The sequence below is a fragment of the Nilaparvata lugens genome, unplaced genomic scaffold (genome assembly GCF_014356525.2).
Source record: "Nilaparvata lugens isolate BPH unplaced genomic scaffold, ASM1435652v1 scaffold2477, whole genome shotgun sequence".
NCBI lineage: Eukaryota > Metazoa > Arthropoda > Insecta > Hemiptera > Delphacidae > Nilaparvata > Nilaparvata lugens.
The window spans coordinates 54,845-67,715 of NW_024090310.1; positions in this window are offsets into that span (position 1 = coordinate 54,845).

The window sequence follows — 12,871 nt, forward strand, 5'->3', positions numbered from 1 at the left end:
AAAAAGATACTAAAATCTGCTGCACGCGGTACACGTTTAGTAGACGTAGGTACACATAGAGGCATATTATTTAGTATATTGATGAATCATCTATCATATGTATATTTTATTGATGTATATTATGAATTTCTGTTTATACTCACGTATGTTGTCCACTTGTTTCCATTGGAGAATGGACACGGCTTCAATGCCATAGTAGAACATGGACAGGTACTTGATTGCATTGAAAGGAAACGGCACATTACTGCAAAATACAATTAAAGAATGATCTGGCAACGTTGTGGAGCGATAAAAAGTGATTGCCTTATCTGCTTTGTCAAACGATGTACAAGAATAGCAACACCAATATTAATGTAGACTACTGCCATTATAAATAATTTATAGAAAATAACTCAAATTATTTGGCACCTCACTAAACACGTGGACCTCACTATATAGGTACGATAGTTTTAGAAGATAATGTTGGTAAAATATTCTACAGTTAGATATAATTAAAAACGTATTTTAAAGCCTTCCAAACTATGAAAATATATTACAGGAAACTTGATGGTTTCATAGTAAGGAATCGTACCGTAGTTTTTTGTGTGGCAATGTATCCGTCTAAATACATGACAGGCGGTTTTCTCATTCAGTTTTTTATTCCCTCTGATATTTTGCCTGAAATACAGTTAGCTTTTCCCTTAGCTAATGACAATAAAATTTCGAAAAATAACTCACACAAAATTGATGAAACATAATTCAGAAAATCGTGAACTCTTCATAACCTCTGGACTGTTTATTTTAAATTGAGATTAAAAACAGTTTTGGGTGAATGCATGTATTTTTACATGTATTCTATCTATTGCCTATAAATGAGAAAATAAATTGTCACGATAGTGACAGAACCGTGTCTCAAAAATAATTTAATTATAATTTTTTTTTTTATAAAATACAGTACTTTCAATTATTTTAAATGTTATAAAATATAGTATAATTTAAACAAATTCATTTTCATCTTAAACTGCAGAGCAAGAGAGGAAAACGTTCTATTCAATAAAAATGTCTTAGCAAAGCTTCCACGCCATTGGCTAAGAACTTAATACAAACTCAGCAGTTGCGCTGACAAAATTTTCATTCCTAAAAAAGACCACTCGCTTCTCGTTCAACTGCGGTATCGACCACGAGTCCAGGTTTACCCAGGAGAGTCAGTTCCATATTTTCTGTAAGTTTCTTTTTCTTTAATTTTCTTTCAAAATTCATTGTCATCCTTTTAAACAGTAATATCTCAAATAATAATAATAATAACAACAATAATAGAACGTTTTCCTCAACATATTTTTTTTAATAAATTTAAATTCTTAAATAAAATCAATTTCATTTTAGATAATTAAATATAAGCCAACGGTTTCATAAGAAAGGGCGTAATTGTTTAAAATAAGATTTGTTTTGTTTAATCATCCGTATTACCGATTTTCAACCTTTTGTATCTTTTTAAATATTGTTCAAAATTGATAAGAACTTTGTGTCAATAAAAACTAAATTACTTTTCCAATTCTTACTTCTTCTATTTTCATCCTATTTCAAAAATTCAAACACCTTGTGTGAGTCAAAATTTTTATTATCAAAATTTCCAAGTTTTTGTGTTTTTTCTTTATATAAAAAAAGACACTGGTGGAGGCGTTCCTGTTCCTGTGAGGTAATTGAATGAATTGATCGAAACCCATACGATTTGGAGGAATCTGGGGATTAATTCATTCAATTATCCACAAATTTAAAGATCCTATAATTTTTGGTAGTGTGCTTTACCAAACATCGAGTAGAGGCACTAACCACTAAGAAGAATACAATCGATCAGTAGGCCTACTAACGAATTGATTATTTGAATAAATCACATTAATGTGAAGAACATAAATAGATGATGAAATAACACATAACGAAACACTTATAATCTTTTCGTTAGACTGGTCATTTCTCTTTATTCTTTTATTTGTTACATTTGGTGGAGTTTAAGCCGGGTTTTGTGACTTTTATTCTATCACATCCAATCTGACAATAACTGTTGGACTTTTTCGGTAACCTTTTGCTATCCCATTTACACGAATACTTTCTACTTAAAGAAAAAAAATTATGTTTGTAAAACATAAGGTTTTTGGATTTTTAATCATCAAATTCATTCTTATTTAGTTTTAAATCAAATCAAGTTCATTATGGATTAACATTGACAAAAAAAACTTATTATTTTCATAAAATCTAAATATTGAAAAAATATTAATATTGAATAATTAGGCCTATTATTGAATGAATCCGAACGTAAGGATTGAGTAAATTATCAAATAAATATCCTCACAGAATAAACAGGAAGGAAAAAAAATATATAAAATAATAATAATAATAATAAGAATGTAAAAAATATTTATCTCATCATTCAATCTCGAATAATTCGAATAGCACGAGTAAAACTTAGTGTTTGTAATTAGTTGATTGTTCTTTTGAAGAACGTAAACTTGCATTATATTTCATTCTTCTAGGTCACGGTCACCTTTCACTTTCATTTCATCTTTCCATTGTGTGCATGCTATTGTAATAATTAGAATCTTATTCATTGTAGTATAAAGTGAAACTTATTCTGGCCCTATGAGGTTGTTGCTTCAATGAACCGTAATATTCCAGACTTGCGTGATATAAAAATAAAAAGTTTAAACCTGGAACAAGCTACAGAATTAGCATCACAATACAGATTATACATTCCCAAAAACGCAGATATCGATTACATAAGATCCAACCTTCGACTGCTTAAAATAACTTTAGTTGATGTATCTAAATATTTAGAAGAACAAGAGTTTGCTATCCAAAATATAATAAATAGAGTTCCTCTGTCTGACACACTAAAAAATCAATTTCCTGATTTAGTTCTATTGGAAAAGACATTAAGAACAATATATAAAATTCAAGACGGTGAATGTTCTTCCAAAAGCATCACTACAAATAATATCACACAAACAGATCAAATAAGCAATAATACTAACACTACTCAAACTGATTCCATAATCAACGACACAAACACTACTCAAACTGATCCCATAAACAATAGTATCAACACTACTCAAACCGATCTCGTAAGCAACAGTACAATCACTACGCAAACGGATCCCTTGAGCGATAATAAAATGACGGATAAAAAGCGCCCATTTATTACGCCAAAAACATTTTCGGCCAACCCCAAAGAAAACATATGCGAGTTTTTCTCCTATTACGACAGAACAGCCACTCTGAATGGTTGGGATGACACCGACAAACTACAATACTTGCCATTCTATCTGAACAATAGTGCATTACAATATTTTGAAACTCTCAATGCCTCAAATCCAAATAATTTGACCTATCAACACATGAAAGAATCTCTGACTAAATATTTCGAGCCAGTAGGTCAAGCTGAAAAATTTGAAATTCAATTGAATAATAGAAAAATGCAAAACACCGACACACTTCAAAGTTTCATGACTGATGTTCTATTCCTTTGTAGTAAAGTTGATCCTCAAATGGGAGAAAAACAAAAAGTCAGGTTCATTCTACGAGGTTTGCAACCATCCATATTAGATAAAATCATTATGCTCCCAAACAACTCAATCAAGGAGCTGGAAGAAAATTTGAAAAAATATCAACTAGCACAATTCATACATGATGACAGATTAGGTATTTTTGATCAATCATCAAATCAACAACACACCCACAACAGCGACCCAATTGAAAAACAAATTATTACATTAACACGCAAAGTTAATCAGTTAGAACACGAAAGATCTCAAAACACACACCAAACACATAGACAAACACACAATCCCACAAACACAAATCACGATGTAAAGCAGGGATTCGCTGAAACCGATTCCAAACATGTCTGTGAGGGAAAAAGATTCCACAGAACAGACAATTTATTCTGTAAAATTTGTAAAAAAGCTAACCACACTACACAAAACTGCCGTTTTAATAATTTGAAAAAATGTGACATCTGTGGAAACTCATCACACAACACACAGCAATGTAAATTTAACGGTCTAACTCAAAAATCCAATGCAAACACCCAAAACAAATGCGCGATTTGCAATAAAACCAATCACAGTACCCAGTCGTGTTATTTTAACAAAATAAATAAAGAGTCAAAAAACGAGTAAACCGGACGCCTGAGGCCTCGGAACAACAACAGAATACTGTAATCAGGTGTCCGAAAGAAAATGAAACAAGAAACGTTGATGTATTAGGAATTAACTCAGAAAACGAACTTACAAAAGAAAATGATAGGAATAACAGTATAACGAATGAAAACATTGTAACTGTATCCTCACCAATAATTGATAGCTCGAGTAGCGAACATAAAAAACTTGGAGAGATTAACAGCAACAATAAAGAACAAACCAGATCAGGTAGTTCCATCTCTGAAAGTCAAAATATCAAAGAAAAAGGGTTAAGCAGGGTCCCTTCAAATAATATAATGTCAAATACCAAAACCCATACTGCAACTAATGAGAATAGTGAAAATGATGAGGAAATAGAACCCCATCATATTCAAAGCTTTATTGAAGCAATCACTAATAATTACGGAAATGTATTGCATAATATTATGTATACTTTCCATCCCAATATTGCAACTAGTTTGTTAATCACTCCTTATGAAGAGTTAAAAGAATTAATTAGCGACGAAGCAAAAAGTAGCAAATTTTGGATTTTCTTCATAAGTGATACTGACAACTTACGAAGGAAAAAGTGGTCATTATTGGCTTACGATAACAAATCAGAAAAAGCATATCATTTCGATCCAAACGAGAATAGTAATCTTTCTCTTGCTTATGCTCTAATGAAAAAGATTAATTACTTGAAACATGAAGAAAATACAGTTACTAATAAAAGTAAATGTAAAGGTTCCCATAAAATTCAATTAGCTTATGTTCCCCAAGCAAACACCGTATTCAATTCCTGCATTCATGCCTTAGAGAATTTCATGAATATTACGTATTATTTATTGAAATATAGGACCTTGGAAGGATATGGGGAAAAAGATGCGATAGCCTGTTTTAACAGAGCTGAAATATTTTCTATGTTTGAATTTATTGAAAATAAAAGACCTTTCATCACAATGCAGGGAAAGCCTGAGATAATTATTAGATTGGAAACTGTAGTTGAGATTATTGAAAAGCAAGGTAATGATTTTTCTTCAAAATCCCATAAAAATGAGCGTGTGCTTCCTGTTTGCCTACCAGATTCATTTCCTCAACAATATCATGAGAAAAAAACTTTAGCTCTACAGATACCAGGGAAAATAAATGAGTTGCATGTAAATCTTTTGTTCGACACCGGCAGCAACGTCTGTATAGTTCGGCAAAATGTAATTGATGATTCTACAATAACCGATGCTCCCACTAATTGTCAATTGTTTGCCGCTAATGGAGAGCCGCTTAAAATAGTAGGAATGTCTAAAGTATCTTTCTCTATTCAAAATAATAGATTTGAACAAGATTGCTATGTAATGAAAAATTTCTCAGCAGACTTATTGCTTGGGAATAATTTTTTCATAAAAAACGGAGTCATACTCAATTTTAAAAATAAGACTATCTTTGTAGATTCAGAATTTGACGTAATAAGTATTCCAATGGACGACGAATTCCTAAACCAAATTAGTCATCAATTATCAATGTCAGTTCAATCTGCTAATAGCGTATTGTCAAGTAATAATATGATCATCAAACCACACTCAGTAGCAAAAATTGATACGTTTTGTTTAACAAAAATAAATGATGAATCATCATGCTATTTCAACCTACAATCTAGTCTAATCAATCCAAATTGTTCATTGATCAATTCAATTGAAATGCATAATAATAATAATAATCAACTCAGTTTAAAAATTCTTAATTCGTCAGACAAACCAATATTTATACATGAAGGAGAGACGCTAGGAAACATATCTCACTGCGAATTGAATGAAAATTCAGAAAATCTAATCAATAAATTCAAGCCCACTAATTTCAAGGATCAAATTTCAAATAATCTGATAAAACTAACGACAGATTTGACATTAAAACCAAAAATAATTGAAAATGTATCTGTGAGAAATATATTCTCTATAGAAAATATTGATGAGGTTGAATTCGTGCAGAATAATCAGTATTTAAATGGAAAGAAAGTAGCTTTTTATTTGAGCGAAATAACTCCTCATGAAATAATATTTCAAGCTTACAACTTTTCTAAAAAAGAAGTAGTTTTGTTAATCCATGGAGAGATAGGAGTTCTAAATATAAAGCAGCCTATAAGACATATTGAAACAAAAAACACTATGAATAAAATCTATCAAATCACAAAAATGAATGCAGAAAAACCAGATATATTTGTACATGACAAAAATGTTGCTATAAATAAAGATTTGCCAACGGAAAGCTATGCTAAATTAGCAAAGTTAGTAGAAACTCACTCTGACATTTTTGCTAAAAACAAATATGACATACCAATATCAAAATTACCACCCGTAACGATCAAAGTAGTAGATGAAACCCCGATATTTTCACCACCCTATAAGTTAGCTCCTTCTGAGAGGGACAGCTTACATGAAATAATTGAAGGACTTCTCGAAGCAAAAGTGATTGAACCTACGGAATCAAGTTATGCAGCACCCGCATTTCTTGTACACTATAAAGATAAATCACCTCGCATGGTTGTAAATTACAAAAAATTAAACAGTAAGATAGTAAAAGACAAATTTCCATTGCCCAACCCAAGTACTGTTTTAGAAGCTTTAAGTGGCGCAAAATATCTATCTACATTGGATTTGACTAGTGCATTTTACTCAATGGCGATTTCTGAGGAATCACAACACCTCACATCGTTCATAACACCTGACGGTCTTTACAAATTTCGTAAACTACCTATGGGTTTAGCAGTGAGTCCAAATTCATTTCAGCGAGGAATGACATCTTTGTTTTCAGACAAACTTTATAGAACACTTTTACTGTATATTGATGATTTGTATATAATGTCTTCTACCTTGGAAGAACACATTTCTGAAATTGAAGAGGTATTTTCTAGATTAAGAAAAGAGGTCTCAAACTTAGCCCAGAAAAATCAAAGATCTGTTTCAAATCATTGAAAATACTAGGACACTCAGTATCAGACACCGGAATTTCTCCATTACCGGAAAATGTTCAAGCTATAGCTGAATATCCGATCCAACAAAGATGAATGATGTTCGTAGATTTTTAGGAGCTGTTTCTTACTATAGAAAATTCATTCCGAATTTATCAAAACGAGCGTATCCTCTAACTCAATTAACAAAAAAGGATGCGAAATTTGAATGGTTAGACAGCCATCAAAAAGTATTTGAAGAATTAAAATCATGTCTTATGACAAAACCTGTACTTTTGCATTATCAAGATGATAGGGAGACAGTCCTTATGACAGATGCTTGTAGTGTTGGAATCGCTGGATGTTTATGCCAGTTAGATGACGACGGAGCTATGAAACCAGTATCTTACGTTTCTCGAAGATTGAGTAAAAATGAAGAAAATTGGCCAGCAACTCATTTAGAAATGTTAGCTGTAGTATATTGCATTTCACATTTCAGACCCTTACTCTTGAATAAAAAGTTCACAGTTATAACTGATCATAGTAGCCTCCAACATTATAGAAACATAAAAGAGCCAAACTCTCGTGTTGCTAAATTAGCAGCGAAATTAGTCTATTATGATTTTGAAATTAAGTACAAGCCAGGGAAAAATCTCCAGCTCATAGACGCATTATCAAGAGCTCCCATAGATGTACCAATTGAGAATGAATGGCAAGAAATCAATACAATACAATGTGCAAATATAGGCTTATTACAGAAACAAGACCCATATTTAAATAAAATATATCTTGCGATTCATGACCTAAATGCAGCAGAAAAGCAATTTGCTAGAAAATCCCGAAGTTACTTGCTTAAAGACGATATTCTATATAACAAAGATTCTCAATACAAAACAAGTTTTCTCCATATTTTAGCACTTCCACAATCTTTAGTTCCACAAATCCTACAACAATTTCATGAGTCTGTTCATTTTGGCGGTCACTTAGGAATAGAAAAGACTATTTCCAAAATAAGAGTAAAATATCACTGGCCAACAATGAGACAAGACATCATTGATTACGTTAAATCCTGTCCAACCTGTCAAAATACAAAAACAGCAAAAACAAAACCAGCAGGATTGTTGAAGCCGATAGAAATTCCAAAACAACCATTTCATACCATATGTACGGTATAGATGCAATAGGCCCTTTATCACTGAGCGGAGGTCGCTATAAGTATATATTAGTAGCAGTAGACCGAGCTACAAGGTTTGCCTTCTGTGAACCAGTAGTTTCCATTGATGCAAAAACAACAGTTAAATTCTTCACAAATTTTTCCACTACGTATGGATTACCGAGAGTCATACATACAGATAATGGTACGAATTTCAGGTCAGAATTAGTAAAACAATTTTGTGTTTCACTAGGAGTGACGCAAAAATTTGGCTCCAGTTACATGCCAACTAGTCAGGGCATAACTGAAAGATATAACCATACGCTAATAACTATGTTGAAATGTTACATAAATGAAAAGCAAAACAATTGGCATTCCAACATAAAGTATGTGTGCTTTGCCTACAATATTTCATATCAAGAATCTCTAGGATACACACCTTTTTATCTAGTACATGGTTTTCATCCACTCAGCCCTTTCGATGTAGCATTTTTACCCCCATCAGCTGAAATAGATCGATTTCAAGTGCTACACGATCTAGCTGAAATTCGGTCACAATTACCGAATATAATACAAAAGGCCCAACAACGACAAAAGATTCGCTTTGATGAAAAACATAAACATGTAGAATTTCAAGTAGGAGACAAGGTGCTTGTATCGTATCCACCAAACGAGCCTGACACTTGTAAAAAATTCAATAGTCATTTCAAAGGCCCTTATACAATTTCTAAGAAGATTTCAGATCACAACTACGAAGTAATTTTAGAAAAAAGAGGTCAATTTGTTCCAGAAGTAATACATGTCCGTAGAATGAAGAAATTTTACAGTAGATAAAAGATTCCATTATTATGATTAATATTCAAGTATTTTTGAAATATACTCATCAGAATATAAATGTAAATTAAAACCTTATCACTTCAACTGAAGAAAGAAAAAAAACCTTCGTATTGTAAATTACGTTTACAATAATTGAAGATTTTGTTTGAAAAATACAAATACTTCAATAATTTCACTCATTTTAATGTAATTGTCACAAGCATAATTTCAGAATATATTATTGTATATTCTTGAATATTATTTTGCATAAAATTGACACTTCTTTAAGCTGTTACAATTCTGGAAAAATTTGATCAGATGAGCTTGTTGCTGTTGATTTATCAAATTCTCATTTTCATCAATTATTATTTTCTTACTTCTATTTAAATTATTATACTTCAATACTTATTTTTGTTTTTCACTTATCAATACAATACAACTTATATTGAGAAAGAATAACTGATCACTTATTATTGATGAGACATTTAAAAACCCGAATTTCTTTGCATTCATTTGAAGTCAAATTGAGTTGAGTAGGCCTATTCATTATTTTCATTAATATTATGGAGATATATTCATAGCATCTCCATTATTCAACAATTGATAAGAGCATTCATTACCTTTTTATAATTTACAGTAGCGAATATTCAATCAATAATATGTAGCAGTGAATCTAAATGCCAAACAAATAATAAATTTAATATCTCGATGTAAAATAATTATTATTAACTTTTCAGAAGCCAGAACCCACCCGGTAAGTCATGTTTCCTCAAGCCCTTCCCTTACTATTTCTGATATGGTGTATGGAAACAGCAGCTGTCAAGGTGTTCTCAGGAGTAATTCTTCAACCAATTCCTCACGTACACGCTTATGAAGCTTCTGTGCCTATCAGCTACAAGACGAACTTTCCAATGGCGCAGATGACTCTTCTCCAAGCGGACAAAGTATTCCAACCCAGATGCCCACTACACTCTGATTGCTCGATCGAAAAAGTTATTGAGCAATTATACAACTCAACAAACGAAATCATCAAACATGATCACCAGAAAACCTCGAAAATGAGTCGCACTACTCGGTCGATCGACGCAATAGGAGACTTCCTACACTTCTGCTGCGGCACAGCGACAGACGGAGAGCTCCATGGACTCGAATTCAACGAGCAGCATATCACAGACCACCTGAATGCTTTCCAAAGTCTCGTGAAAGAAGACCATCAAGATCTAATCAAAGTGACGGGAGAATTAAACCTCTTCACTAACAACATCTCTAATCAGTTCCATGCAGCCTACAAACTTTTCAAAAAATCACAAGTAGCAGCAGATGAAGAACTCTACACTCAAATGATTGCATACGCTTTTCACACATACTCACATCTATACCTCATTGCCAGACGAAACTTCATCACATCAATAAAAGAAACCTGCCAACAAAAATTAATACCAGCAAACGTCATCAAACCAGAATTGTTATTGAAGGACCTCTCTCAGCTACAAGAGAAGATGAATTCAACAACAAATCAACAGTTGGCGGTCGATCTCAAAAATTATCAGCAGCTATATCAACTTCCAATAACAACATGCCGAGTCACAGAAGAAGACGTTACAATCACGGTGAAGATTCCAATTGTCACGAAAGCATCGAACTTCACTTTATTCAAGTACATTCCCACCCCACTCAGCTGGAAAAACCAATCGTGTTGGCTGCCAAGAGAAGACATGATCATTGCGAAAAGCGGAAACACCATTCAAGTTTTGGCCGGAAAACAACTAGAGCTTTGCCAAGTACCCAAAACAAAGCTCTGCTATCTACCTAGACAGCAGCATTCAGGAGAATTATCATCAAAATGTACGGAGCATCTCGTTATGTCATCAACGTTACAACAATTACAAGAATTTTGCGTTTTCACCTGTACAAGCAACACGGATGCCGTCCAAATTCTAGAAATGTCACCTACGGTATTCTATGTCACCAACATTCAACCAGGGACATCAATTAAATGTGAAGGAGGAAAAGAACAACTATTATCGACTACTCTTCCAGGAACAATTCAAACATCTATCCCGTGCAACTGTGAGCTACAGGAGAAGAACAAAACACTTATCAGAAAGACATTTCCTTGTGACACCCGTGCTCCTCTAATTCCAAATATTCAACACTTCTTACCTTTACACTGGCTAAATATTAAATCATTAAAAGTAGATTCTTTTCAACCACATAGAAATCCTCATTTTGATAATTTTACTGATATTTTGAAAGATGACTGGAATGTAACAATACCAACATTGTTTATTCATAACAATATAGCACCAGATTTATTTGAAAAAGTAACACTTCCAAACAGTTGGTATGATATTTTTTATTCTACTTCCATGGCATTCTATTTTATTTATGCATGGTTAGCACTGATTACTTTGGCATTACTGTACTTCATAAATAAGATTCACATGCTACTGACTCTAAAAAAGGCTCAAGAAAAACCCACAATACATATGATGGAGCTTAAAGATTGAACAGTCAAATACCACAGAAATTGTTAAAAAGAAAAACGTTTTGATGTAACTTTTCTTTTGTGTGTCAATTGTCTTATGTAATTAATCAAAACTGAACATAGGATATTATTTAGTTGTGTTATTGATCTGTATTATTTATTTATTGATCTATTGAATGCTCTATTAATGAATATTAATTTACAAATTATTGATATTTCAATTGAATTACATGATTTACCTATTGAAGATTAATTAAATGCATTATTGTTGAATATTATTTTATTACTAATTATGGATTTTTCATTAGTATTATAGTATGATTGACCTTTTGCATATTATTTTAATGTATTACTTATGAATAGGCTACAATTTTTATTCTAATTTTGGATTTTTCATTTGTATTCCACGATTTACCTATTGAATATTTAATTGAATATTAATTGAATACATTATTGATTGACTTTTCATTTGTCTTGTATGTATTAAATATAATAAAATTTGAATGCATTATTGATTAATATTATTTAAATAATTGTTAATTTTTCATTTGTCTTTGATTTAAGAGAATAATTTTATTATGTCTATGCATTATTAATTAATATTATTTAAATTTTTGTCTATTTTATTATCGGTATTATTAATGCATTATTGATTTCTTTATTAGTATGGAATAAGATCCAACTTAATTAATTAATATTATTCAATTATCATTTTTTAATTATAAGAAAAACAATTATTATTATTATTAATACATTTTCATAGTTAGTAGGATTATTTGTATTATCATTGGGTATATATGTATTTTAACGAGAAGAGTAAGCATAGTTTTATTGAATTCTTTGAATAACATTTTTTTTTAAATTCTATAAATGTAAAAAAAAAAAACCAAATTCAAGCTACCACGACCAAGATGATTATTACTGAATAAACTATTGACAAGAAAGAAGGAATTTATCAAATTTATGTTACCATATTGATTTAATGAACTGTTAATGTAATTATTATGTTATACTCTCAATCAGAATGTGTATTGTGAATTATTGTTCAATAATTGTCTCTTGCTTTGCACTTGTAGAGCCAGGGTCGGCTCTTCCCCTAGGGGAGGGGACATGTCACGATAGTGACAGAACCGTGTCTCAAAAATAATTTAATTATAATTTTTTTTTAATAATATACAGTACTTTCAATTATTTTAAATGTTATAAAACATAGTATAATTTAAACAAATTCATTTTCATCTTAAACTGCAGAGCAAGAGAGGAAAACGTTCTATTCAATAAAAATGTCTTAGCAAAGCTTCCACGCCATTGGCTAAGAACTTAAT